The sequence below is a fragment of the Peromyscus maniculatus genome, chromosome 1, assembly GCF_049852395.1.
Source record: "Peromyscus maniculatus bairdii isolate BWxNUB_F1_BW_parent chromosome 1, HU_Pman_BW_mat_3.1, whole genome shotgun sequence".
NCBI lineage: Eukaryota > Metazoa > Chordata > Mammalia > Rodentia > Cricetidae > Peromyscus > Peromyscus maniculatus.
This window is the reverse complement of record NC_134852.1, coordinates 20,963,291-20,989,880: the sequence shown is the minus strand read 5'-3', so window position 1 is coordinate 20,989,880 and position 26,590 is coordinate 20,963,291. Positions and strand designations below refer to the sequence as shown.

Below are 26,590 nucleotides of genomic sequence, written 5' to 3'. Positions count from 1 at the left end.
AGAGGACACAGGGGTTCAGTTCTAAGCACCCAGATAACACCTACATGGTACTCACAAGTCTCCTGTAACCATAGTTCCAGGGGGTTATTGACCTCTTCTGGCTTCTGCTGCTCATGCATTCACATAGTACACAGTTTGAAAATTCCACAAGTGCTCTCATGTATCCAGCCCAGATTGAATGGCACTGAAAGTATTATATAAAATTATCTCCAAGGCATGTGCACATATTTTATATATCATGCAAATAAATTTCATATTTGGAATTAGGGACCATTACCTAGACTCATGATATGCAAATATTCCAAAGGAAATTTAAATGGAACATGGAACATTTCTGGTCTAGTCATAAGCAGTTCATGAAAGAGCTACTTAATCTGCACTAGTTTTCTTCCATAAATAGATGTCTCCATAATGGTCCATATTCACTGTTCTTACATTTCATATTCATGTTCATGTCTGTAAGCTGCATGGGTACATACTACTGCATGAATACATGGACAGAGAGGACATAACTAATTTTGTGTTTGTATAATCTTTCTCTTCTACGAATCCAGGTATCTTTTAGTAATTCCCCATCCCAAGGCCTTTGATTGATGGAACGATAAAGTTATTTACTATGGCTTCCCTGGGACAATAGTCTGTGGTGGGTAGCTGTTTGAGCCAGGCCCTGAAGCACTGACTCTAGTGAGGCAGCTGTAGCTGTTACACCTGCCTATGACCTTGAGGAACATGCCCCTGGGGCATTGCCACTGGGGAACTTGTAAAACCTAGGATGTATATATGCATCTGTCTCTTGGCTACTTCGTGGTTTGGATGTTGAGATCTTGGGCCAAGCCATTCAGCATGGGACATAGCTCAGCTCTCCTAGACCCTACGATAAATCCCCTATGGTTGTGAGTTAACCCCCAAATAAATTCCTTGATCATTAAATAAACTCTGTGGATTGCTAGCAATTAGATCCCAATATTAGTCTGGTATTCTGCTACCATGAGCAACCAACCTCAACCTCAGGGCAGGAGATAGTTTACAGTTACTTAGGTAAGATGGAGGAAGCTCTGCCTTTGAAAGGAATTTTTTTCTTATTTATATTCTCCTCTTGCCTGGTATCCAATCTCTTTCCAGGGGCATCATTTACCCCATAATATTCATATTCATTAAGCTAAAAATTATATATAGGGAATTTCAGAGCTAGTATTCCTTGTCTAAAGTTGGTCTCATGGTGTATCTGTTTGCATTTGCTCCACTTACTGATTTGGCAACTGAGGCATGGGCAAGTGACTGAGTCTAGTGACACATCCCTTGTCCTCATGCATTCCTTAGTGGGTATTTGATCACTTTTATGATGGCTGCATCCATGTGCAGGGTTCTGCAATATCTCCAGGGCATGCTCTCCCAGACCAACTCACATCAGTGTCTCCAGGACACAGCTTCGATGCTTCAGGATTTCACACAGTAACATCACTCCTTTGTTCTTCAAGGGATTTTCAACCAATGAGAGATGTTTCACCTTGCAGTAGATTAGGCAAGTAGCAATCATGCCACAAGCCTCACTTGAGATGTTGTGATACCTCAGTAAAACCCCCCACTCTATCCCCTACAGACAAAGAGAAGCTTAAACCAGGATTCCTAAGTGTAGATAAGAACTTAGACCCCTTTTCCCCAGGTGGCTGTATCTGCTACAGGGACTTTGGAAAAGTCAGGATATTCGACCAAAAGACTAAAAAGGGATGTGGGTTAAAATAAATTATATGGTCTGTGCCTTTAAGAACTAGCCTCATAAAGAAAGGGGAGGCTCCTTCCAACCTCCCTGCTGTGAGTGAGAGGTTTGGAAGAGCCTCCCTGGAGACTTGTAAACTTAGAAAACACCTTACTTTTGCATTCTGTACCTAAAAGTCTTCAGTGGCGGCTTTGGGGACTGTGATCTAGGCCAGGCCAGTTTCAAGTCCCCAGAAATGATGGCGCCAGCCCCAGGAACAAAAGAACAGAGTCAGGATGTCTGATGGTAACCAATTAACCACGAGATGCCCCTCTCCAGAGATAACAAGACCAGACCCCGGAGATGAGTTGTAAAACTCCTGACAGGGCAAACAGATAAGATAAAATAAGATCGAGTCCAGGCCCGAGAAAAACTTGACCAATCAAGGATGGACCCGTACTAACCCCCTCCCCTCTAAGAAATTTTATGGGTTTTGCCTATAAAAACTAACTTCCCCAAGAAAGAGACACTCCTCCCTGCCTCACTGTATTGGGTGTAGGAATGAGTCCCTGTCTAGACTTGTATCTGCAGAATAAACCTTGCTGTTGCATTCTGGACATCCAAAGGTCTACGGTGGATTCTTTGGGGGGTCACAATCTGGGCATAACATTTGGTGCATTGGCCGGGAAACCCCAGAGACCCCACCGGGACCCTCAAGGGTCCAGAGGTTTATTGACATCTACCGGTAAGAGCGCTCTTTGTCCTGTCTCTGTCTCTGTCTTGTCTCGTTATGTTTTGCGCCGGTCGACTGATTTGTACTTTGCAGGCTCTATTTGTACTTTGCGGGCTCGATTTGTACTTTGCAGGCTCTCACTGGGACAGACGTGTCCGGACAGTGATCCTGGGAGGGAAAGAGAGACGTCTCATTCCCTCATTTGGGCAAGGGACCCCCTAGTCCCGAGCCATTTGGGGCCACCTCAGAGGTGACCATTTGATTTTGGGAGTCTCCTCCAGGGAGTGCTTAGGAGAGGAGCATCTTTGGGTACCTTTCCCCATGGTGGGAAAAAGTGCCACTTTGTATTTTGTCCCGGGAAATTGTTAGAGCCATTTTGTGGGGTTTTTTTTGTATGTTTTATTGTGGTCATTGTTACTTTACACTCTGTTTCTCTTCCAAGAAACAAGGTACATGTCTGACTGACAGGGATGTGAAAGCCCCCTGATGTCTGTTTGATCAAGGACAGAGATCCTCGAGTCTGGATTGTTTTTGGTGTGATTGAGACTGGAGGGTCACTCTCCACAGAGCACATCAGGCTGTCATTGTTCTTGGAGCTTTGTTGGTTGTCTCGTTGGGGCAAAGTTTTTCTTTCGTGTGCCCTTGGTCTTGTGTGTAGTGTGTTAACTGTTCTCATTGTTGACTTGACTGTGACGGACGCTATGGGACAGTCCCCTTCTTCTCCACTAGACCTTTGCCTAGCCCACCAGAAGGATGTGCGAGCCGCAATCGAGGGGCTTGCTTGCTGTGAGTGAGGCCATCATCATCTCAGTGCTGATGTGCTGGTACTTGAATTGTCTGTGTAATGTCATCTGTTTCTGCTACTCACCTCCCTCCCTCCCTAGCTCTCTTGCTATCAGGACTGCAGGCAGCTGGCTGCTCTCACGAGGGTGGAGGTGCGTGCTCTCGGTACAGGCGGGCTAAGATTCTCATGTCCTGCTCTGGACAGGGCAATGGCTGCCTGCAACTGACAACTGTGTGAACACTGAACAGAAAATCTGACTTTAGTCAGAGGAGTTAACAAAAATTTTTTTTTCAGGAACACTGGCAGCCAAGGACATACTTTATGACCGACCACTGCTCCCCCTCCCTTCCTTTACTGTGATAACTTCAAGGTTTCTTCTGCCAGCCAGGAATTTCTCTTGTTAACCCTTCTCTGTCCTGGTTTTGCTTAAAAAAAAAAAAAAAGGTTACCAGTTCAAGATACTAGAAAAATTATGCTTTTGTTTCCACAGGAAAAACAAAAATTTACATGGGTTTTGGTCATTTGAGTTCAATGTGTTACAAATACTTGCCACCATTTAAAAAATTGGTTTCAAATTATTGTTGGTTAAAATAAAAGTTTAAATAAATGATTTTTAATTAAAAAAAACAGTTTAAGATATAAAAATTTAAAGGCTTAAACATGTCATGAATGTTTAAATATATGATATTTTGGGTCTAAATAAATAGTTAAAAGATATAAAAATATAAAACTTTAAAGTTCAACTTTAAAGTTTAAATAAATTATAAGATTTAAATAAGGTTTATATAGGGTCTAAGATATAAAGATTTTATATAAAATGCAAGCTATTAAAATAAGTTATAAAGGTCTGGCTCCAAGAATAAAATGTCACTGCCTATGATTGATAAGCTACCATGGCTATGTTATAAGTTTAACTAACAGTTTCTTGTTTATGGTATAGTGCTGATGCAAATTCAGAGTTCTTCTTGTTATGGTATATGCATGTATTTCTGTTCTTGTTTAAAATATTGCAACTTTACAATACATTCTAGAGTACTGAGGGAAATCACAAGAAGGACTTTGATAAGAGTTACTGTTTTAAGGAAAAAAAAATAAAATTTGTCTAGCGCAAATGTTTGAGGGATCAAAGGAATGGACTGAAGGTACATGGAAGGTTGTAGAAGGTCAGAGGGGATGTGATATAAACTGTTTGTTATGGTTTCTTATACCTGCAAATACTGAATTTAAAAGTTAATTCTTATTTGTTTTCATCTTAAGAATGGCTAATGATTCTGCAAACTGCTTATATGTGTATGTATACAGGTATGTGACTTAAAAATGTAAGCAAGCTTTAACTGTATGTATGTATGTAACTTGGATCCAACTGTGTGTATGCGTGCAAGTTATTGTTTTAAAAAAACGAGCTTTAAACAGCAACCACGTGGCTCCCTCCATCTTGGCTGGTGACCTCATGGGCAGCCATGTGGCTGGCAGCCATCTTTTACTAAGGTTATAAAGATCTACTCGGGTTAATACCTAATACTTATGTCTTTACCAAGTGTTCAACAGCAAGTTTCTAGAGAATTTAAATAGATGGCAACATATGTTTAATAAATAAGGTATTTAATTAATATTAAAGCTGCACATCAATGCTTTTATATACAAGAATATACCTTGCTCTGGCAGCCAAACTTTGCAACATAAAGGAATCATAGGAAACAGCTGAGGTTTGCAAATGTATGGCAGGACTAGAGTTCCAAAAAGAGTCTAGTTGCAGTGGTGAAAGACATTTGAGAGATCTCAGTCTTTTAAGAACAGTTTTTATAGTTAAAAACCAATGGCTTAAAAAATGTTTCTTCTTACCCAAGGTACGTTCAGGCTTCAGAATGTTATATAATGATATTTTATTTTGGTTTCTTTACTGAACCTGTATTTGATGCTAGAAGAGCTTCAACTTAAAAGCATTGTTTTTAGGCTACTTTTGTAGACTATTAAAGAACATAAATAGTCAGTCATAAATAATTGAGTTCTTTTTAAATTATAATCAGGATAAATAAATACTGATATAATATTACAGGGATATGTTTACTTATTTACTCAGTCCCTTGCATATGTTTTCAGGGTTGAGCTTGAAACAAGTAACTAGAATCAAAGTTTGTCTATTCAGATACACTTGGACAGCCCTCATACTTCAGAGATCTGCAGAATATGGCATTTAAATGTTGATCTAAAAGCTTATTATATCAGACAGGCTTCCAATCCTAGCAGTGACCCAAGGTCTCCAAAGAAGATTACATACAAGGCACCACAACGTCTCTGCCTGGATCATGGCTACACTGACCACAGGGCAAGATGCCCCAATGCCTGGCTTACCCGAGAGCTGCAGAAGGAGGTGGCACATTTTTGGGAGCTACTGATGGCTCAGGGACTCTCAGCCTCTGCCCTAAGAGGTCTAAAGGTAAAAGAGGACAGTCCTGGAGATGCTCTGTCAGTGGTATCATCTCCTCCCACCCCAGCTTCACCCTAGTCTCCTCCTCCACACAATGGGGAGCTGGAGCCCTCCTTCTCCCCCAGTGCTGAGCCCCAAATTGGGCCTGAGGAAGCCATAGAGAGGCTACAAGAGACGGAAAAAGATTATTGCCAAGATAAATGAGACTTAAAAAAAAAAGCCTCCTAAGACAAAAGCCCTCAAAATGGAGAGAAAAACATTGCTGGCTAAGATGGGCATGGCTGTCCGAGAGGATGGTACTGTACTGTAAAAGACTCCCTACCTGGCAAATCTAAATGAAGACCCCTTGATATCTGAATGTCTTCCCTACCACATCAAAGATAATGTCACCAGGGTTGGCCAGGTAGATGTAAATATCAAGTTGACTGGACAGTTCATCTGGGAGCAACATTGTCTCTTCCGAAGCATCCCCCAGCCTGATGGAAAAGTGATGGTCACATTAGAGCCTGGTAAAGAAACTGATGGGAAGCTTGTGACAGAACTGCTGGTGCTGAAGTCAGGAAACAGGATCTTAATGGGCCGGATGGTGAAAGAAGATTGATGCTGTTATGACTTCTGCCTCCAACGCTCTAGAGACCTGGGTAGGGATTGGTCCCTGTAATTTATAGGATTGGAAGCTTCTTGGTCTGCACTCAGATATTATCCTTCTCAGATTTCTGATAGTACTGATGGCTAGGCTAGCTCTAACTTTGTCAGCATGGGAGCATCAACCAGATCCTTCTGCAAGGAGATAACTAGCTTGTTAGTTCACTTTTACAACAAAAAAACTTCTAAGCTTTGACGATCTCAAAAAAAAATGATTTAAGATAAAATATGTTTCAGATTACTCTCTTGTTCTATGGTTCAGAGCTTAACATTTAGGAGCCCTGATGAGCTGGTAGAGCAATGACTACTTATTGTTCAGTTACAAGCTCAACATTTTAAATTTGTTTTAGATGTCATCTAAATATATGTAAATATAAACCTAAAAATGCTTCTCATGAGGCCAAAAATCTCTGTCCAATTTATACCTGGCTTTCTGGACAGAAGAAAAATGCACAAGCTTTTAACCCAAATCTGTAGTTCTTGTTGGGACTCAAAGGTATGAGTCCACTTCTGCTGTTTTACAGATACCCATTACCTGCTTTGTTTACAATATGGATTTCAGTACAGATTAGTAATACTAACATATCTAAAACTTTTATGTCATTTTGTAAGTAGGCCTCAAAGGATCAAAAGAGTCATAAAACCTAGACCCACTTCACGGAGGTCGGAAGGACCCCAGATAAGTATTCCTAAAGATAGTATTTTCCTCTCATAGTTTTGGGACTAGTGCTTTTCCCATTACTAAAGATATGGACGTAGGGGTTCCAAATAAGTTCATAAATTTTAACTTCTGTTTCTAGTTTAAATTTGTCTCAACAGATCTCCATTTGGCTGGCAGTCACCTCCAAGCTTCAGTTGCTGACTACATTGCTCCAGACGACTGTGAGCTCCAGACTTGCTAAAAGCTGACGTGGACCAGCCCAGCTAACATGATTCTTCCCTGTCCCTATGGGGTCAGGCAGCTACATGCTTCTGACAAATGCCCCTTGCCCAGTCTTTGACCAGCATTTCAACTTTCTGCCCCATGCCCGACAACTGCGCCCCAGTGCCAGCTTGAAGCAGTTCCAGAAGAAAACACTTCGTCCATTTTCCCTTTTCAGCTGGGTCAAAAAAGCTCCCTAACATAGAGGCAAGTCTAATAGGGCCCACTGTGATCCTCATTATCTTATTCAGGCCCTATATACTTAACAGACTAGTACAATTTATAAAACAGAGGCTAGGCAGCATATAACTCATGGTACAATGGGGTTATACACAAGTCAGGACCACTGAATACAAGTCGTGTGCAGACCCCGAAGTGAGAACATGGGAATCTCTTAAATTAGAGCAAGTTAGGGGCTCATGATTGAGCCCCTCTAGGAACAAAGAAAGGGGGGAAATGTGATACCTCAGTAAAACCCCCCACTCTATCCCCTACAGACAAAGAGAAGCTTAAACCAGGATTCCTAAGTGTAGATAAGAACTTAGACCCCTTTTCCCCAGGTGGCTGTATCTGCTACAGGGACTTTGGAAAAGTCAGGATATTCGACCAAAAGACTAAAAAGGGATGTGGGTTAAAATAAATTATATGGTCTGTGCCTTTAAGAACTAGCCTCATAAAGAAAGGGGAGGCTCCTTCCAACCTCCCTGCTGTGAGTGAGAGGTTTGGAAGAGCCTCCCTGGAGACTTGTAAACTTAGAAAACACCTTACTTTTGCATTCTGTACCTAAAAGTCTTCAGTGGCGGCTTTGGGGACTGTGATCTAGGCCAGGCCAGTTTCAAGTCCCCAGAAATGATGGCGCCAGCCCCAGGAACAAAAGAACAGAGTCAGGATGTCTGATGGTAACCAATTAACCACGAGATGCCCCTCTCCAGAGATAACAAGACCAGACCCCGGAGATGAGTTGTAAAACTCCTGACAGGGCAAACAGATAAGATAAAATAAGATCGAGTCCAGGCCCGAGAAAAACTTGACCAATCAAGGATGGACCCGTACTAACCCCCTCCCCTCTAAGAAATTTTATGGGTTTTGCCTATAAAAACTAACTTCCCCAAGAAAGAGACACTCCTCCCTGCCTCACTGTATTGGGTGTAGGAATGAGTCCCTGTCTAGACTTGTATCTGCAGAATAAACCTTGCTGTTGCATTCTGGACATCCAAAGGTCTACGGTGGATTCTTTGGGGGGTCACAATCTGGGCATAACAATGTCACATTTCCCCAACCAACATTAGAGATACATGTCACAGGTTAGGAATAACATCTTCAGGTGATCTATGTAAGACTACCTATTGTTCAAACAAATGACCCAGATTCTAATACTGTACATACCAGTCCACACCTACATCATAGGCTTATTTAATTTGTAAGTATAATTCTGTGACTATCATTGTGAATTACAGAGTTCTACTGATTGGGAATAAGCCCAAGCCAGTGGTTTTCAGATATGGGTGACTTTTACTCTCTGGGATCCATTTGGAAATGCTGGTGAGGTTATGGGTTGCCACAAGAACCAACAGAGAGATAGATGTTACTGGAATGTAGTGGGTAGAAGTCCTGCCCTTTAATGCAGAGATAGACCCCATCACTAAAATATGGTCTGTAATCCAGTATGTCTAATTACCAATATCACTGTAACACACACACACACACACACACACACACACACACACACACACACACACACACCTCTTGAGTCAATCACAGTGACCCTCCCCTCTAGATTTCAGTTATCAGTTAGAAAGCCCATTGTAATAGACCTGTGCTTCTGACATTATTAAAACCTGCTCCTTGTGCTTAACTTACAGAGGAGATTATAAAGCTTATGGGTTTTGCTATCTCCCTTGTCAGTTTAGTATATACAAAAGATATGATGGAGGATAATAGAAACAGATCACGAGCATGGAGTAAGATCTGTAAGGATCCCAAGTACGTGAACATTGCCTTATGGATGTAGAGTGCTCCATATGGATATATTTGCCAAACTAGAAGACCCCTGGTTCTCCTTTCATCCCATCACTGTGATAAAACACCCTGACCAAAGCTGGTTAGAGAGTAAATGGTTTGGCTTACACTTCCAGCTCACAGTCCATCACTGGGGAAGTCAGAGCAGGAACCCGGATGCAAGAATCATGAAGGAGCTGCTTCTTGCCTAGTTAGCTAGACTTCCTATAAAGACCAGAACCACCCACCCAGGGAACCATGCCTCTTCATAGCAGACTGTACCCTCATATATTAATTAACCATCAGGATAATGCCTGACAGACATGCCCAATCTGATAAAGACAATCACTGAATCAAGATGTTGTTCTTTGAGTCAAGGTGACAGTTAATACAAAGCAGGATGAAAATATTCCAAACTTTTTGGGATTTTTTTAATGGAGTCTTTATCATGTAAACATGATAGGCTAACTCCAAACTAACATTCTCACTGAGGATGGGGGACGAGAATGACAGTTACAGAACATGGTTCCAGCTTGGTTCTTCTGGGGACTGGTCACTATGCAGTTGCCCACCAAAGACCATTCATTAGAGTACTAGTTGATCCTATCACCTGGAGAACGCCAAGAGGTGGGAAGCTTTGTGTCAGGAATCAAGGCAACAGTCCAAATATCAGAAGAAGTGATTCTGCCACCATCACCAAGCTCTCACGAAATACAAAGGTTTGTAATTCCTGTACACAGCCAGAGGAAAAGACTGCAATGGAAGTTTCTCAGCATGAGCCACAATACCACAGCACCAATGGTGATAAACTCACTCTGAGCTATCAATCATGTAGCTTAAGAGCAACAGTACTCTGCCAACTTCAACTCATTCTCATGCTGTTTCCACATTGCCCTGCAGTTGCAGGGCTGCCTCCCATTTTCTTCTTAGCCTTCCATCAAGGGCCATGTGGAAGTTTTACTTACAGATTGTTTCTCTGCTGGTAGTTTTCACAAGGTGCCTCTGCATGCTGACCTCTGATTTCCATAGGTGCCCTGCCCCCCACACCAAGTAATGAGTGTAATACAATCCAGATATGCTATTATGTTGGTATTCAAGCCATCAGAAAACAAAGGAAGTCATCAAAATACAAGGGGAAATTTTTCAGAAGGGAGTGGGAACCAACAGCACACAAGTGAATGTGATCGAAGTACATTATAAACACAGGCGAAAGGGTGTCATGGGGGAGGTGGAGAGCGGATCAGCAGGTAAGAGCACTTGCTGCTTCAACAGAGGACTGGAGTTCAAATTCAGGAACCCACATCAGATAGCTCACAGCCCTCTTTGGCTTCTGAAGGTACCTACATACACACACACACACACACACACACACACACACACACACACACATTTTTACAAAGAGAAAAAGAAACTATCATAATGAAATTCATTTTCTGTAGTATGTGCAAATGCAAGTCAGAACTTTCAAAGATAAACCTTAAAAGTGATTTTAAAAGTAATTTTAATGAAACTGCTTAGTGTAGACAATGCACTGACTTACAGTAGTTCCTCCACTCTGCATGCTGGGCATTTCAGCACAGAGCACATATTTTCAACCACATCATTGGAGAGATTGGTGCCATACAGGTTCACAGATTTCAGGTGAGGTAGTGGAAGAAGAGTGTGAAATAATGTACCATCTCCAAAGTTAGTCATGAAGGGACACCTGTGCAATAAGGACAAATGGCGAATTATAACAGGATGTGGGGGTACATGGCCAAGCAACTTGTAGACATCCCACACTTTGCCACACAAACTATGCTTGTTTGGGCATTCTAGTTATCCATGTCAGGCAGCTCATGATTTATTATAACTCTCACTCCAGAGGACCCAATTCAGATGCACACATACATAGACACAATCAAAATAACCTTAAATCTAGATTTTTAGTTAACATTCATTGCAGTCTCTAGAACATAACCAACTCCTGTTGGCTGTGTACACACACACACACACACACACACACACACACACACACACACACACAATGTATAAACATTTACAAACCCCTATATAGAAAAACCTCAGGGCTCGGAGCACCGCCTCCCCAGCCGCTCAGAGCTGCCGCGATGGCGGAGGACAGCGAGTCTGCGGCCAGCCAGCAGAGCCTAGAGCTGGACGACCAGGACACCTGCGGGATAGTCGGAGACAATGAGGAGGAGACGGAACACACCAAAGGAAGCCCTGGAGGGGATTTGGGAGCAAAAAATAAAAAGAAGAAACAGAAGAGAAAAAAAGGAGAAGCCGAATTCTGGGGGTACCAAGTTCGATTCTGCATCTGACCCCCAAGAGATTAAAAATCAGCAGTCTTCAAAACACAACGCCATCTGGCAGCAGATTTTAGCGGGAGCAGCCATGAAATCCCACCATACCTATTCAGAAGCTACAGGACATCCAGAGAGCAATGAAGCTGCTCTCTTCATGCCAAGGCCCAGCCAGGAACATTGATGAGGCCACAAAGCGCAGATACCAGTTCTGGGACACACAGCCAGTGCCCAAATTGAATGAAGTCATAACATATCATGGTGCAATTGAACCAGACAAGGACAATATCCGCCAGGAACTGCATTCTTTGCCACAAGGTTTTATGTGGGACACTTTAGACTTGAGTAACGCTGAAGTGCTGAAGGAGTTGTACACATTGCTGAATGAGAATTATGTGGAAGATGATGACAGTATGTTCCTCTTCGACTATTAGCCTGAGTTACTCTTGTGGGCTCTGTGTCCCCCAGGCTGGCTTCTGCAATGGCACTGTAGGGTCCGAGTGTCTTCAAATAAAAAGCTAGTAGGTTTCATAAGTGCCATTCCAGCAAACATCCGAATTTATGACAGTGTGAAGAGGATGGTAGAAATCAACTTTCTTTGTGTCCATAAGAAACCGAGATCAAAACGGATAGCCCAAGTGTTAATTCGATAAATAACTAGAAGAGTGAACCTAGAAGGAATCTTTCAGGCTGTGCATACTGCCGGAGTGGTTCTTCCTAAGCCTGTGGCCACATGCAGGTATTGGCACCAATCCCTAAACGCCAGGAAACTGGTAGAGGTGAAATTTTCTCACTTGAGTAGAAACATGACCTTACAGAGAACGATGAAGCTGTACAGACTTCTGGATGTTACAAAGACTTCAGGCTTGAGACCAATGGAACCGAAAGACGTCACAGCAGTCCGAGAACTCATCAACAGCTGCTTGAAGCAGTTTCATCTAGCTCCAGTGATGGATGAAGAGGAAGTGGCCCACTGGTTCCTCCCCCGGGAGCACATCATTAACACATTTGTGGTGGAGAGTCCCAGTGGGAAGCTGACTGACTTCCTGAGTTTCTACACACTCCCCTCCACGGTTATGCACCACCCAGCTCACAAGAGCCTCAAGGCTGTCTATTCCTTCTACAACATTCACACAGAGACACCCCTGCTGGACCTCACGAATGATGCGCTCATTATAGCCAAGTTGAAAGGATTTGATGTATTCAATGCACTAGACTTGATGGGAAATAAAACCTTCTTGGAAAAACTCAAGTTTGGTATAGGAGGCGGGAACTTATAGTATTATTTGTACAACTGGAGGTGTTCAGGGACGGACTCGGAAAAAGTTGGACTTGCTCTACAGTAGATGGATATGTTACTTCTAGAAGGCTGACATTCTCATTTGTTAATATTCTATTTAGTGAGTACTGGAACTGCCATTCCAAAGAAGAATAAAAGCACAAGTTGAGTGAGATTGCAGTAGTTGCTAACCATCAGAACAGATGGCCAATAGTACACATTTCTAGTTAGGATGTCGAAGCCAAACTCTGCTGTTGACTGATGTGTGGAAGGGATGAAGGTGTCAACAGAGCTCTCATGGTAAAGAGAGGAAGTTGTCCTTCCACTCTAGAAGTGGGACTGCTTCTCTATGAACCAAACAGAAGTGGTGTCATCATGTTAAGAAAACCTTTGCTGTTAGGAGAGTCACTGCTGCTTTTCTGCTTGTTAAGTGGTGATATACTCGTATAACAGAACAAGGATCCATATGTGTATTACCTTACATGCTACTGGGAATGTTTATAGAATTGACATGTGGTAGATAATTATGTATGGAGCAATATGAAAATGTACCAGTGACTTACACATTTATTATTCCATAAGCATAGTAGCCAAATCAGCAAACACACAGGTCTATACCATAAGCATACTAGCCAAATCAGTAAATATGCAGGTTTGTCCTTTGATCTTCAGCAGGTTAGTGGATTGTTTCAAAAGCAAAGTTGGGGCAAATGTTCAGCATGCTCACTAAAGAGTACACACCTGACTGACCAGACCTTGCAGCTGCCTGCAGTCTCATTTCTCAGCAATGACAAAGATGTGTGAGGGAAAGGAAGTAAAAGCTCTAAAGTCAGATTTAATGCCCAGAGGAGTGTAGGAGTTCTGTCAGCACAGAGATGGTCTGAATGTTTTTATTATGCACAATTGCACATGTCCCTTTATGCTGACTTTAATTTATCATGAAAATTGTCATGCTAATGGAAAATGTCTTACTTGTAAATACGTATTCATAATTTTGTTACTGATGTTTTTCTTACCTAGAATTTGAAAAACAAATTTCACAGTGTATATATATGTGCATGCTGCCACTATCCCAGGGAAAAATAAAATACTAAACAAAGCCATTGTATAGACTGGCCTTGGAGTCAGATGCCACTAAGTAGATACTTCTTCCTGTCTTTACTCCAGTGCCTCTGCTCCACTCCAGAACACTACTTCAGACAACATAGCATTTCCTTCCCAGCTAGAAAGGGCTCACCAAATGTTACTTTTAGGTCGAGTCTCACCTGTTGGCTGTTCTGTACAGCTCACAAGCTGACAGTGGTCATTAATGTTTTGAATGGTTGGGGGAAATGGCCCAAAGAATGACAGTTGTAGCATGCAAATCTTATGAAGTCCAAGTTTTATCAGAATACAGCCACATCTTCATTATGACCTACCTGTGGCTGCCTCATACTACGAAAGGAAATCAAGTAGTTGTGACAGACTGGAATGTATTGCCTGCAAAGTTAAAATATTTGCTATCTGGCCTCTTACCATGTTTGTGGACTAAGGTCCTAAGAAGTAGGCCACAAATTGTGCCATCCTTGATGGCACCACTAGAGGGGGCACCTGGGCCTCACAAGTGGTGCAGAAGTGGAACCAGTACTGTTCCTAAAGACACATGGCAGATTTCTCGTTTCATATGGTCCATGCCCAACTTTGTGACGTTTTAACAGAACACCTTCAGGAAATAAAACTATCTATTCATTGGAACACTGTTTAGAAAGACAGCATTAGGTAAGCAAGTTTAGTGAATCTGGATTTACAGCTCTTTGGGAATTGTCTCACTCATTTTATATCTTATACAAATTGAGTTTTCCGATTTAAGAATTGCCAGTCAGGAATTTTTTTCATGGGCTTCTTTACCTCATGAGAAAAATGTTAAACCATCCCTTTAGAGATTTGTTTACTGCACATTGCAGTTGTTACAGAACTCATCACTTTAAATACACTAATAGTTCACATTGATGTATTCATAACTTAAGCACATGACCACTCAACATTTTACAAAATCAGTAACCAATGCAACTGCTCACATATAAAATAGCTGTTAAAACCAAATATAAATGCGACAGTCTCCAGAGTTTTTTTAAGTTACACTGCCCTGTCTTTATATCCAAAATGTGCTATAAGGTTTCTTTCCTTCACAAAATGGAAATTTGTCAGTAAATGGAACAAAGGTGGCACAGCCCATGAATTCAGCCAGAACTTGGAGTGACAAAGTTTTCATATCCTATGTTCTTGCTCCTAAAGTACAGAATTACTTTCCAGACACATGGTAGATTTCACATCCAAAGCACTGACAGCTCCATTTCCTAGTCTGAAAGACCAATTGAATCTCTCTTGCTACATTTCACCTAAGTTGCTACTGTAATTTTTGCTGTTCGTTTTGGAAGTGTGTGTGTGTGTGTGTGTGTGTGTGTGTGTGTGTGTGTGTGTGTGTGTGTTTTGTTTTGTTTTGGTGCTGGGAATCAAGCCAGGAATTGTGTGCTAATAAGTACATGTTCTACCACAGAGCTGTACCCTTATTGTACTTTTGATAATGTTCAATATTGCAAGGAACTTAATGATGTGCAGGGAGGGAATTCTTATCGAAATAACCATATCAGGATTTTTTTCTGTATCAGTCAAGCCTTTCTCCATGCCTGTGTCAATGCTTACCTACAAAGAAAGCCAAATTACTACAAAGTAAAAATGGTATGCCGCTTTTGAAGACAGTGTGCTGCTTAGCATTTAGTGTCTCTCCCTTACAACTAGGACCTTCTCCAGTTGTTTCATCCACCTTATTAGACCATGTCTGTGGCCCATTTTCCAAGTTTGGTAGAGAAATATTAAGTGCTGCAGGAAACAAGCAAACATTGTACCAGCCTTGAAAGCAGTGAATTTATACACGCATGGACATTAGTCTCAATAAACTTCGGTTCTGCTAAAAAAGAAAGAAAGAAAGAAAGAGAGAGAGAGAGAGAGAGAGAGAGAGAGAGAGAGAGAGAGAGAGAGAAAAGAAAGAAAAAAGAAGAACCTCAGATATGTGGCTCTTGGCTATTTCTTTTGCTACTTTGGATTTAGTTCTGCATTTATTTATGCATTAGTCTCCTCAAGGAGGAGATAGAATATCTTCTATCTACTTAAAGAATGGATGCCTATGAAACTTATGACAAGCTTTGAAGCTTAAACACAGTCAGAGGATTCTTAGAAGATGGATACATCAAGTCACAGAGATGCTTAATGGCAGTTTCATTGAAATTACCGCTGTCCAGATCCAACACCTGCAAGTCCTGGAAAATTTTGCACAACATACTCTAATATCTTATTGCATTTCTGCAATGAGATAACACATCATTATTCTCTGGTGCCTCAATTCAATTTGAGACATTCCTAAGATAGGCAGATCACTCCCAACCCCCTCAACGAGGCACACATGGTACATAGACATACATGCAGGCAAAACACTTATATGCATTAAATAAAAATAAATAAATCTTTTTAAAAAAGAAAAAGGAGCACCAAGAGACAGAGACAGAGAGGAGAGAGAGGGCCCTGTGGGCTACAAAATACCATCTTCTGGGCATGGTGTAGCCATTGTGGTCTTAATCCCATAAGAGCTATGGATACCTCCACTGCTTTCACGAGACCGGGCCTGTTACCAGTAAATCAGAAGCTGGGGAAAGACTCACACAGCTCTACTCCTCCCTGCTAACATGACTACTGGTGGATTCTCAGGGAGGAGCAGCCATCTCCAGTTTTGTACCCACAAGTCAGTCCACCAGGGTCTAATGCACAGTTCCAAACCCATACACACACTGATAGCCCTCGTTAAACTCAACAGCTGACACAACAAAAAGACATGAATGTGAGAAAGAAGCTCATAAAGAAGAAGTTAGTGTGATGGGGTGGTAGGGGAACAGAATGGAGTAGAAGGTGAGAGTAACCAGAATGCATTACCTATAGGTATGAAATTGTGAATGAATACATTGAATAAAAATAATAATAAAGAAGCATGGCTTGAGATGAGGTGAACTAGATTGAGTCTTTGGGAGACTCATTGTTAATAGGTATATATCACTGTTGAAGACACCCAGCCTTCTCTGTTCTCTAGGGTCTCCTTTTGAAGTGAGAAAACATGATTTCTATGTGAATTCGGGTAGATATTTGGGACTCCTGAATGAATAGCAAACTACACCCAATGATATCATCAAAGATGCTACACATTTGAAAGATCAAGTATGAGCTAGCAGCCTAAAGCCAATGCAAAGCAAGGCAACTAGAGCAATGTAGTATGAGCACAGCCTCAAACCAGACACGAGTTCCCAGAATCTTCTCCAGTGTAGTCTCCAGGACACTAAACACTCTATGGATGAAGGAAAAGAGCCAGACACTGCAACAAAGCTGCTCACATTTCCACCTCACAACTGGCCTTGTCACAAGTTTGTTCTTTGTATAAATGGAGGAACTCAAGACACAACTTTCCAGGGCCACATAGCTTCAAACAACAGTGCCAAGACTCAACAGATAGGCTTCCTGACTATGCCATCTAAACACTCAAGCATAGATGTGTAAGAACTTAGGAAATGCCATGCTGGAGAGAGGGATCAGTGGGTGGGAGTGTAGGCTGTGCAAGTGTGAGGACCTGAGTTCAGATCCACAGCACTGACCTAAAAAGCTGAGCATGGTGGCTTGAGGCTGTTGCCCCAACATTAGAAGAGGGAGACAGGTAGACCCTGGTATTCTGTTGGCCAGCTTTAAGGGTGGTGAGAGACTCTCTCAAAGGGTGAAGGCAGAGGACAACAAAGAAAGCCACCCCACATCTTCCTCTGACTTGTTCACAAATTCATATGGATACAGCATGCACACAAACACATGTATAAAATTATGCATGGATGCTAAGGCAAAGCTGGAAGAACTGAAGACAATCTTCAGAGTTGTGCTTACCTTTTGTTGTATTCAAGGTCTTCTAAGTTAACATCTTCTGGGTTATAGATTTCTGAAAATACTGTGTTGTATATGCAGATGAAGTTTCTATAATTTTTGAGATTTCAGCAGACCATATGTAGCCTCTGACAGTGCATCAACATTACTAATATCAACAGTCATTTCGTCAAATAGATCCATCACATCTGTTTCAAAGCTTTCTTCCTGGTTGTCAAGTAGGCTCTCAAACAAACTCTGGGCATTCATCAGTTTCTCATTACACTCTGCTTGACTCAAACTACTAAAGCATTTGAGGATTTCCTGTTTTATCTCTTTGGATGGTATAAAACCATAGTGTGGTTTCAGTATGTCAGTGACTTTTTCAGTGGCAATTCCAAACACAAATAGCCCTGTCAGGAGCCATATGGTTTGGCCATGAGCATAAACTTCTCTTAGAAGTTGGGGCAGGCTCCAATGACAGAGTGAGCTGTGTCTCTCTCTTGTCTGAGGAAATATAACAGGGCAGCAAAATACGACTGTAGTATAGGATGGGAAAGCATGAAGTTGTCTCCTTGAGTACAGAGAAAATTCATTCCCAGCCACACTGCCTCCTCAGATTCCAATATTTCATTCTTCCTGAGATCCTCACACTTGAACACAAATACCTGTTTACACATTGCCTCTGCAGCCAAGGTACACAGGGTCTTTGATGGTGCTCTGTTCTGATTAGGTGGACAGTTGGCATACACTGATCTGAATGAGCTCACTATAAAGCTTGTGTAGATAATCAAATCTGTTACATCAACTAAGCTTATTTCCTCTCCCCTGTCTCATTGCTACTTTAAAATACTACAGGACACCCAGCATATATAAGGATTTCTGCATAAAGTGAGTAATTGTTGACTTGTTTTTAAATAATCAAAGACTTGTAAGCCTTTCTAGTAACTGGCGAAGAAGCGCATACAATAGAACTTTGTGGTCTCGTCAGTGAATCCATGAATAGTTATCTCCCTTGGATACCACAGCAAGGGATAGATTTTTTGGTACACTTGGGTTTCCCAATTCAATAAGCAGAGAGGATTCTGGGAGCATTACTTCCTGTAGCAAACTGCTGAAGACAATTTGTGTCGGCAGCATCTTCCCCCAGTCATTGCACAAGTTTGTCCTGAGTTCCAAGTCAAATTTCAGGTATTCAAGTCCCTCCAGGATAAACAAGATTCTCTTTGGATCAGATCAGATATCTTCCAGTGTCTCTGAAGACTCAGACAACTTAGTTAACATAAGCTGAGCTAAGCTCAACTCTCTGATATTGTTAAGTGTGATGAGAGAGATGAAGAAATCTATTCTGTCATAAGTTTCCTGATGCCCAGTCCAACATTGCTTTTCTTAAGAAAGTAGTTTTTCCTTTTCCTTTACAACCTAGTACAACTGCAGTGACTGGATCCACCTGACAAATACTTCTTGCAATGCCTTGTACTGCTCTTCTACACTTTTTTGGTAGTTTTCATCATTTATTTGAATGAAGGTCTCATTGGATCATATGTGTTGAAATGTAGTCTTCATAATCTCTTTATATGGACTTCATTTATCAGAGTTGGATGAAATCAGAATACAAGGCAGTAAGGAATAGGATCCTCCTGAGAATGAATCACGTTTTTTTTCTTAAATACACGTCTGGTCCTGAGGAAAGAAGAAAAAGAGGAGAGTCACCCACCTCTTCCCTTGCAATAAGTTTCCTTTTGCCTTCATCTGATATGGTTTTTCTTCCTGTTACACTACAAATGAAGAATGGTTAGGCCCCACCCTAACCCAACCAACCAACTAGTTCTTTCTACACCCACACCTCTAGATAGAGACCTCTACTGTATGCAGCTCTTTACGTGCTGTGAGCATGCATGGGAGAATTGACTGACTCATGGCCAACTCAAATTTCTATGCTAAAGGAGGTACATGAATATTTCAGGGCCAATAGAGAAGGGAGGTCTCCAGAAGCCAGAGGTACTTTAAGAAAAACCTGGGATCCCTCTAGAGTCAACTGTCTCCATATATTGGATCCCTTCTCTACCAAAAAATATTTTACAATGCCAATAAACCTTGCTTTCACTTTCCCTGGAACTCTTTCCTCCCTTACATTCTTTAATCACAGAGAAAAATAACTCACCAGCTATCCAGTCTCATCTTGGTGCCCAGCATGGGGCTCAACCCTAGACACTCAGTTGATTATTTTGCTGTATCCAGGGTTATAATATATTTGATATGTCGACTGTAAAAGCATTATGACCAAACTGGAAACTCACCTCTGTGTAACAGCTACTATAAAGCATGAATTCTGGGTATTGCTTTCCAAATTTGCAAAGGGCATGGTACCTCCCCAGGACAAAATCCAGAAGTACTTCATTTGTACACAATTTCATGAGTTAGAGCTCAGAATGTTGCTGTTCAGTCTAAAACTTTCATAGCTCCAGTAAGTCATTTATAAGTCATTGTATGTAAAAATTTTCAGTTTGATATACATGTTTATAATTTTATGCTTAGTCAAAGCAAGATTTGTCAGGCAACAAGACAGAGTAAAATGAATTTTGGAGTTATATGAGTTCAGGTCTATGGATAACTAATCAGGGTTCAAGCTGTTCAAAGTTAAATCATACATATCTCATTGTTTTAGATACATTAATGTATGTGGATCAATGTCCTAAGCCAAATGTGATTAGTAGAAAGTGTTTCTCTGGTCATTCATGGGGATAGTTAGCAGGCAGCTTGCATGTGATCAATACCACAGGTTGATATTTTTCTGTGATTTCTGGCACCAGGTTTTCTGAGGGCAAGGGCCTACTGTCTTCTCTGAGAGTGGGACATGCATGTATCAATGAGTGGTACATTAGAAATGTTCACTAAGTTAAGAGCACTCGCTGCTCTTCCAGAGGACCTGGGTACAGTTCCCAGCACCTATACAGCCACTGACAACTGGCTGTTGAGTTCAGCTCCAGGGATCCTTGCCCTCTTCTGGCCACCACAGGAACTGCATGCGTGTGGTGCCAAAAAAAAATTCTTTTCAAAAAGGAAAATTGATATCCGTACAGACTTTTGAATGCCATTAAATTATTATTGTATTTTGAAAAAAAAAGAATTACTATATTCACACATTATGAAATATTGAGTGTTGGGCTGTCAACATGGCTCAATGGATGGGGGCACACAGGACCCATAAGCAACTCCAACAAATTGTCCTCTGATCTCCACATGTGCTCAACTGTACCTCCACAAATGAGGAAATACATACATATGGGTTGGAGTAGTAGGTAAGAGATTAAGAGCACATATTGCTCTTGCAGAGGAACTGAACTCAGTTCCCAGCACCCACATCAAGCTGCAAAGGAAAACAGGCTAGATAAGTAATTTAAAGATAGTTTCCACTAGCCTGAGTAGATGGTAAGAATTTATTAACCTTACACATCAAACATCTTTTATTTACCAAACAAACACTTGCTTCTCATCATTTAACATATTCTTTTTTTTTTAATACTGAGTACTGTTTATTGAAGGAGGGAGGAGGTCTACAGGCTTAGAGCACAATGGGAAAACCCTAGGGGGCAGAAGTTCGCTAAAGATGTTTTAACATTTAACATATTCTTAAAGCCTAGTATTCAACAGAACAAAGATGTTACTGGTTAGACATAAATCTCTAAATAGAGTTTTGTTAATCTGAGTAGAACTTCATAACTTTAGGTTTAACAAATACTGCCGTGTTATCAAACATTTTGTTTCTTATCTAAAATTTTCTAGAAGCTCAGTGTTGAAAAATCAGCAAAGGTCTAAGTAGTTAGACAAAAATCTGTAACTCAGTTTCTGTTTACCTGAACATATCTTTACAACCTTGGGAATTTATCATCTTACAAAAATTTATCCTAATCTGCGGCCGGCAGAGACATTCAGGCCTGGCGGTAGCCCACAGAAGTACATGGGCCACGCAGCGGAGACAGGCAGACGCAGGTGGGTCCGCGGCGGCGACTCGCAGAGGTGGACGGCCCGGTGGCGGCGGCCGACAGGGACGTGCAGGCCCGGTGGTGGCCCACAGAGGTGGATGGGCCCAGAGGTAGGTGGGCCCGCAGCGGCAGCTGGCAGAGACATACAGGCCCATTGGCGGCCCACTGAGGCAGACAGACCCAGCGGCAGCTGACAGGGACATACAGGTCCGGAGGCAGAGACAAGCGGACGCAGGTGGGCCTGTGGCGGCGGGCCGTGGGGGTGGACAGGCCCAGGACGGAGACGGGCGGACACAGCTTGGAACGGGGATGGCCCTAGCCCCAACTCCTGGGGAAGAGGCTATCTCCATGGGTTAGAACCAGGGCGAGTCTGGTCACTCCGTCTGGGGACAACCCAGGGCCCAACTGCTGATCCTGTGAAACCCAACAACTTGGAGGTGTTGGTGAGACTATCCTGCTCAGCTGAAACCCATCTGGGAGAGGATTCAGATGCCTACAGTTTGAAGTCTGAAGAAACAAGATCAGCTGAGGAGTTGACAAATGAACAGAATGTGACCAGGGAACATAGAAGAAGGCACTACCCAGCCACTAAACCAGATCACCAGAATCATAAGTATATAATTCACTGACTGAAATCAGCTGTCCCTGAAGAAACAGCCCAACAGCACCAATTTAACCAAGAACCCCTACTAAACCAAGACTAAAAATTAGAACAAGAGAAGCACTCTCAAACACAGACACCACCTGCACCGCACAGAGGAAAAGATGAGTAGATGCCAGTGCAAAAATACAGGCAACAACATAAAGACCTATATGGCAACATCAGAACCTAGTGATTCTACACCTGCAAGACCTAAACATACCATGACAGAAGAAACAGAAGAAATCAACCCTAAAAATGACTTTAAGAAGATGATAGAGGTCCTTAAAGAAGAAATAAAACATTCCCTCAAAGAGGAAATAAAAACTTTCCTTAAAGAGGAAATGAAAAACTACCTTAAAGAGGAAATAAAAACTTTCCTTAAAGAGGAAGTGAAAAACTACCTTAAAGAGGAAATAAAAACTTTACTTAAAGAGGAAATTAGAAACTCCATTAAAGAGGAAATAAAAAACTCCCTTAAAGAAATGGAAGAAAAAACGAACAAAAAAATGGGAAGAAATCAAATCAAGCCAAGAAAAAGCAATTAAACAGATGAAAGAAACATTCCAAGATCTGAAAAATGAATTTGAGACAATAAAGAAAACACATGCTGAGGGAATGCTGGAAATAGAAATCCTGACTAAACGAACAGGAACTACAGAAGCAAGCATAACCAACCGACTGCAAGAGATGGAACAGAGAATCTCTGACACTGAAGATGCGATAGAGAAAATAGATTTGTCAGTCAAAGAAAACACTAAAGACAAAAAAGTCCTAACACAAAACGTCCAGGAAATTTGGGACACCATGAAAAGACCAAACCTAAGAATAATAGGGATAGAAGGAGGAGAAGAATACCAACTCAAAGGCACAGAAAATATATTCAACAAAATCATAGAAGAAAACTTTCCTAACCTAAAGAAAGAAATACTTATGAAGATACAAGAAGCTTACAGAACACCGAACAGGCTGGATCCAAAAAAAAAGTCCCCTCGCCACATAATAATCAAAACACTAAACACAGAGAACAAAGAACAAATATTAAGAGCCGCAAAGGAAAAAGACCAAGTAACATATAAAGGCAAACCCATCAGAATAACATCAGACTACTCAATAGAGACTATGAAAGCTAGAAGATCATGGACAAATCTCATGCAGACACTAAGAGACCACGGATGCCAACCCAGACTATTATACCCAACAAAACTCTCAATCACCATAGGTGGAGTAAACAAAATATTCCAGGATAAAACCAGATTTAATCAATACCTGTCCACAAACCCAGCCCTACAGAAAGCACTAGAAGGGAAAATTCAACCCAAAGAAGCTAAACACATCCATGAAAAATCAAGCAATAGATAATCCCACACCAACATACACCACAGAAGGACAACACAACACAACCACAAAAAATAACAGGAATTAACAATCACTGATCATTAATATCCATCAATATCAATAGTCTCAACTCACCTATAAAAAGACATAGGCTGAGAGAGACACAGCCAGCCGCTGCCATGACCAGCAGCATGTGAAGATGCCGGTAAGCCACCAGCCACCTGGCAAGGTATAGATTTATGGAAATGGATTAATTTAAGCTATAAGAACAGTTAGCAAGAAGCCTGCCACGGCCATACAGTTTGAAGCAAAAAAAAAAAAAAAAGATATAGGCTAACAGAATGGATAAGAAAACAGGACCCATCCATCTGCTGCATACAAGAAACACACCTTAACTTCAAAGACAGACACTACCTCCAAGTAAAGGGCTGGGAAAAGGCTTTCCATGCAAATGGACCTAAGAAACAAGCTGGCGTAGCTATCCTAATATCTAGAAAAAAAGGATGTTTCAAAAGAGAAGAAGTCTTGTGGCAATGCCTCAGTGGTCCAGGTAACTACCAGAACTCGGAAATCCGCGACGGAGACTAAGGTAGCAGTGACGAAACACATAGATGTACATACAGGAAATAATAAAGAAAAAGTCAGTAAAGCCAAGAAGAACAAAAGAAAGGTGGATGCTGAAGCCCATCCGTCAGATGAGCCTGTGAACGAGGAACCAGTGACAAAAAAGAAAAAAAAAAAAGATGGAAAGCAAATCCAAAAATAGTGCTGAGGTGCCAAAAGATGACAGCAAGATAGAGGAGACTAAGGGGGTCAATAAAAAGCAAAATACTTCCATTAAAAAAGGTGCAAAGAGGAAACCTCAAAAAGGTAAGTCAAGTGAGAAGGGCAGCAGACCTGCTCAGGAGACACAGAAGGAGACGGCTCCGGCAGAGCCTCCTTCCATGGAGCTGGCTCAGGAGGAGGTCTCTTCCGGTCCTAGGCTCACTTAGGTGGTGGTCACCCCTATAGGCTCTACTCAGCCCGGGCTTCCTTCTCCCATGGATATTGCTCAGACTGGGCCTGCTCAGATGGAGCTGCCTTCTCCCCTGGAGCCTCCTCAGAGGGAGCTGCCTCCTCCCCTGGAGCCTGCTCAGAGGGAACTGCCTTCTCCCCTGGAGCCTCCTCAGAGGGAGCCGCCTCCTCCCACGGAGCCTCCAGGGATGGAGCAGCCTCTTCCCATGGAGCTTACTCAGATGGAACAGCCTCCTCCCATGGAGTCTCAGCGGGGACATTGTCAGAAGAGGCTGCTTTGTCCTTTGGACCATGCTCAGGTGGAGGTTGCTCAGACAGGGCCTCCTCACATGGGATCTGTTCAGGGAGAGCCTCCTGCTGTCATGGAGCCACCTCTTCAAGTGAAACCAGTCACCAAAAGGTCTTCTCCCCGAAAAGAGAGTACCAAGGAGAAGTTGGGCATGCGGAGTGAGGTGGTGCGGTGGGAGCAAGTCCTTGTTGAAGTTGGCTAAGTGCCTGTTAGAGATAACCAGCTTCTGAGGGGAGGCAGGCATGCACAGGATCTTCCAAGGGGAGGCTCAGGAGGAGACGAGACACCTAAGGACCAAGAAATTGGCTCTGATGGGGAAGGAGATAAAATGGCCCCTCACAAGAAAGTGGGAACAGAGGAAGCTGGCAAGAGTCTAGCTGCCCTTGCTTCTCCCAGGGAATCTACCAGTGTCTTATCCTCGGAACAAAACTCAGGTGGGTCAGGTGGTGAAACGTTGCATGCTGTCAGACTGGTTCAGCTGGGCTTTGTGAAATGGAAGTGGACACTGAGCAGAACCCAGACAGTGTCCCTGTGAAAGCCTCAGCACCCAAACCGGCGTCGCCATTGCCTCCTGTCCCATCGCCAACCGTGGCGGCCTCGCCTCCTATCACTTTGGCTGAGGACGAGTCACCGGACATTGATGAGGACGGGAGTGTCCACAGCCATGATGGAAGTGACTTGAGTGATGGTATGTCTGAGGGAAGTGATGATTCTGGGCTGCGTGGGGCTCGGCCAGTGCCACAGGAAGCAGGTTCGGAAGGTGGGAAGAAGGGGTTGGCAGTTGGAATGACCGAGGGAGAGTTTGTGTTTTCTGTGATCAGTCTTTCAGAAGGGAAGAGGATTGCAGCAGGCGCTTCAATTGTCATCTGGTTAATGTATACTTCCTTGGAAAAGCAGCCGATGGGCAGGAGTGGTGAGCCGGCCGGTGGAGGGCGGCTCGTCCCAGTTTGTAAGCAATGCCTCACTTTTAGTTTAAGGCAGTGGACACACACAAGCTCGCTTTAATTAGTGCCCAGTGCTGATTTTTAAGTGGCATTATTTCCTTAGGACTGTATGTGTTACCTAGTGACTTGCAAAAACCTTAGCAAATCCTAGGGAGTTAATGTAAGAAAACAGATACTTAATCTGTTAGCTTGTGCAGTGCAGTGAAGAAAGGCAGGATGGATGTTGAGAAAGGTGCATCACAAGCACAGGCTGGAGGCTGGGAGCTAGATGGTTTTGAGAAAGAGGTCTTGGTGGACTCTTTCATAGAGCAAAGGGAAGCAATGCCTTCTGGGAAATGATCTAAGTTTTAATCTAGTCTTTAAGAATAGAAGTCAAAAACAAAAATATTAAGGAAATGAAAACCTAATCGGTCTTTGAAGTATTGTTATGTGGAATTGAGTGGGATTTTTGAGGCCTTTCTTCCAGAAAACAAGGACTTGGTTGTCAGGCCTATATTAGGCCTAAACCTTGGTGCCATGTAGTTGAACTTAAATCATTTCAATGGAAAGTGTCTTAGTGATTGGAACTTCTAGTGCAGTTTGGAGTTCTTCCATTTGAAAAATGTGATATTTGCATGGGATTGTTTGAATCTTGTTTTCTAGTCCTTCCTCATCACCACCCTCAT

The 26,590-nt window shown here is 42.3% G+C and overlaps 1 protein-coding gene and 3 pseudogenes across 1 annotated transcript in view; 3 read left to right on the top strand and 1 right to left on the bottom strand.

The window, feature by feature from the left end:
• Positions 1–26,590, top strand: part of LOC143273128 (3-beta-hydroxysteroid sulfotransferase-like) — a 291,023-nt gene that overhangs the window by 47,969 nt on the left and 216,464 nt on the right. The window lies entirely within an intron of this gene.
• On the bottom strand, positions 837–19,298 carry LOC143273123 (NACHT, LRR and PYD domains-containing protein 9B-like; annotated as a pseudogene).
• Positions 11,315–12,855, top strand: LOC143273114 (glycylpeptide N-tetradecanoyltransferase 2 pseudogene; annotated as a pseudogene).
• Positions 14,120–25,898, top strand: LOC143269782 (RE1-silencing transcription factor pseudogene; annotated as a pseudogene).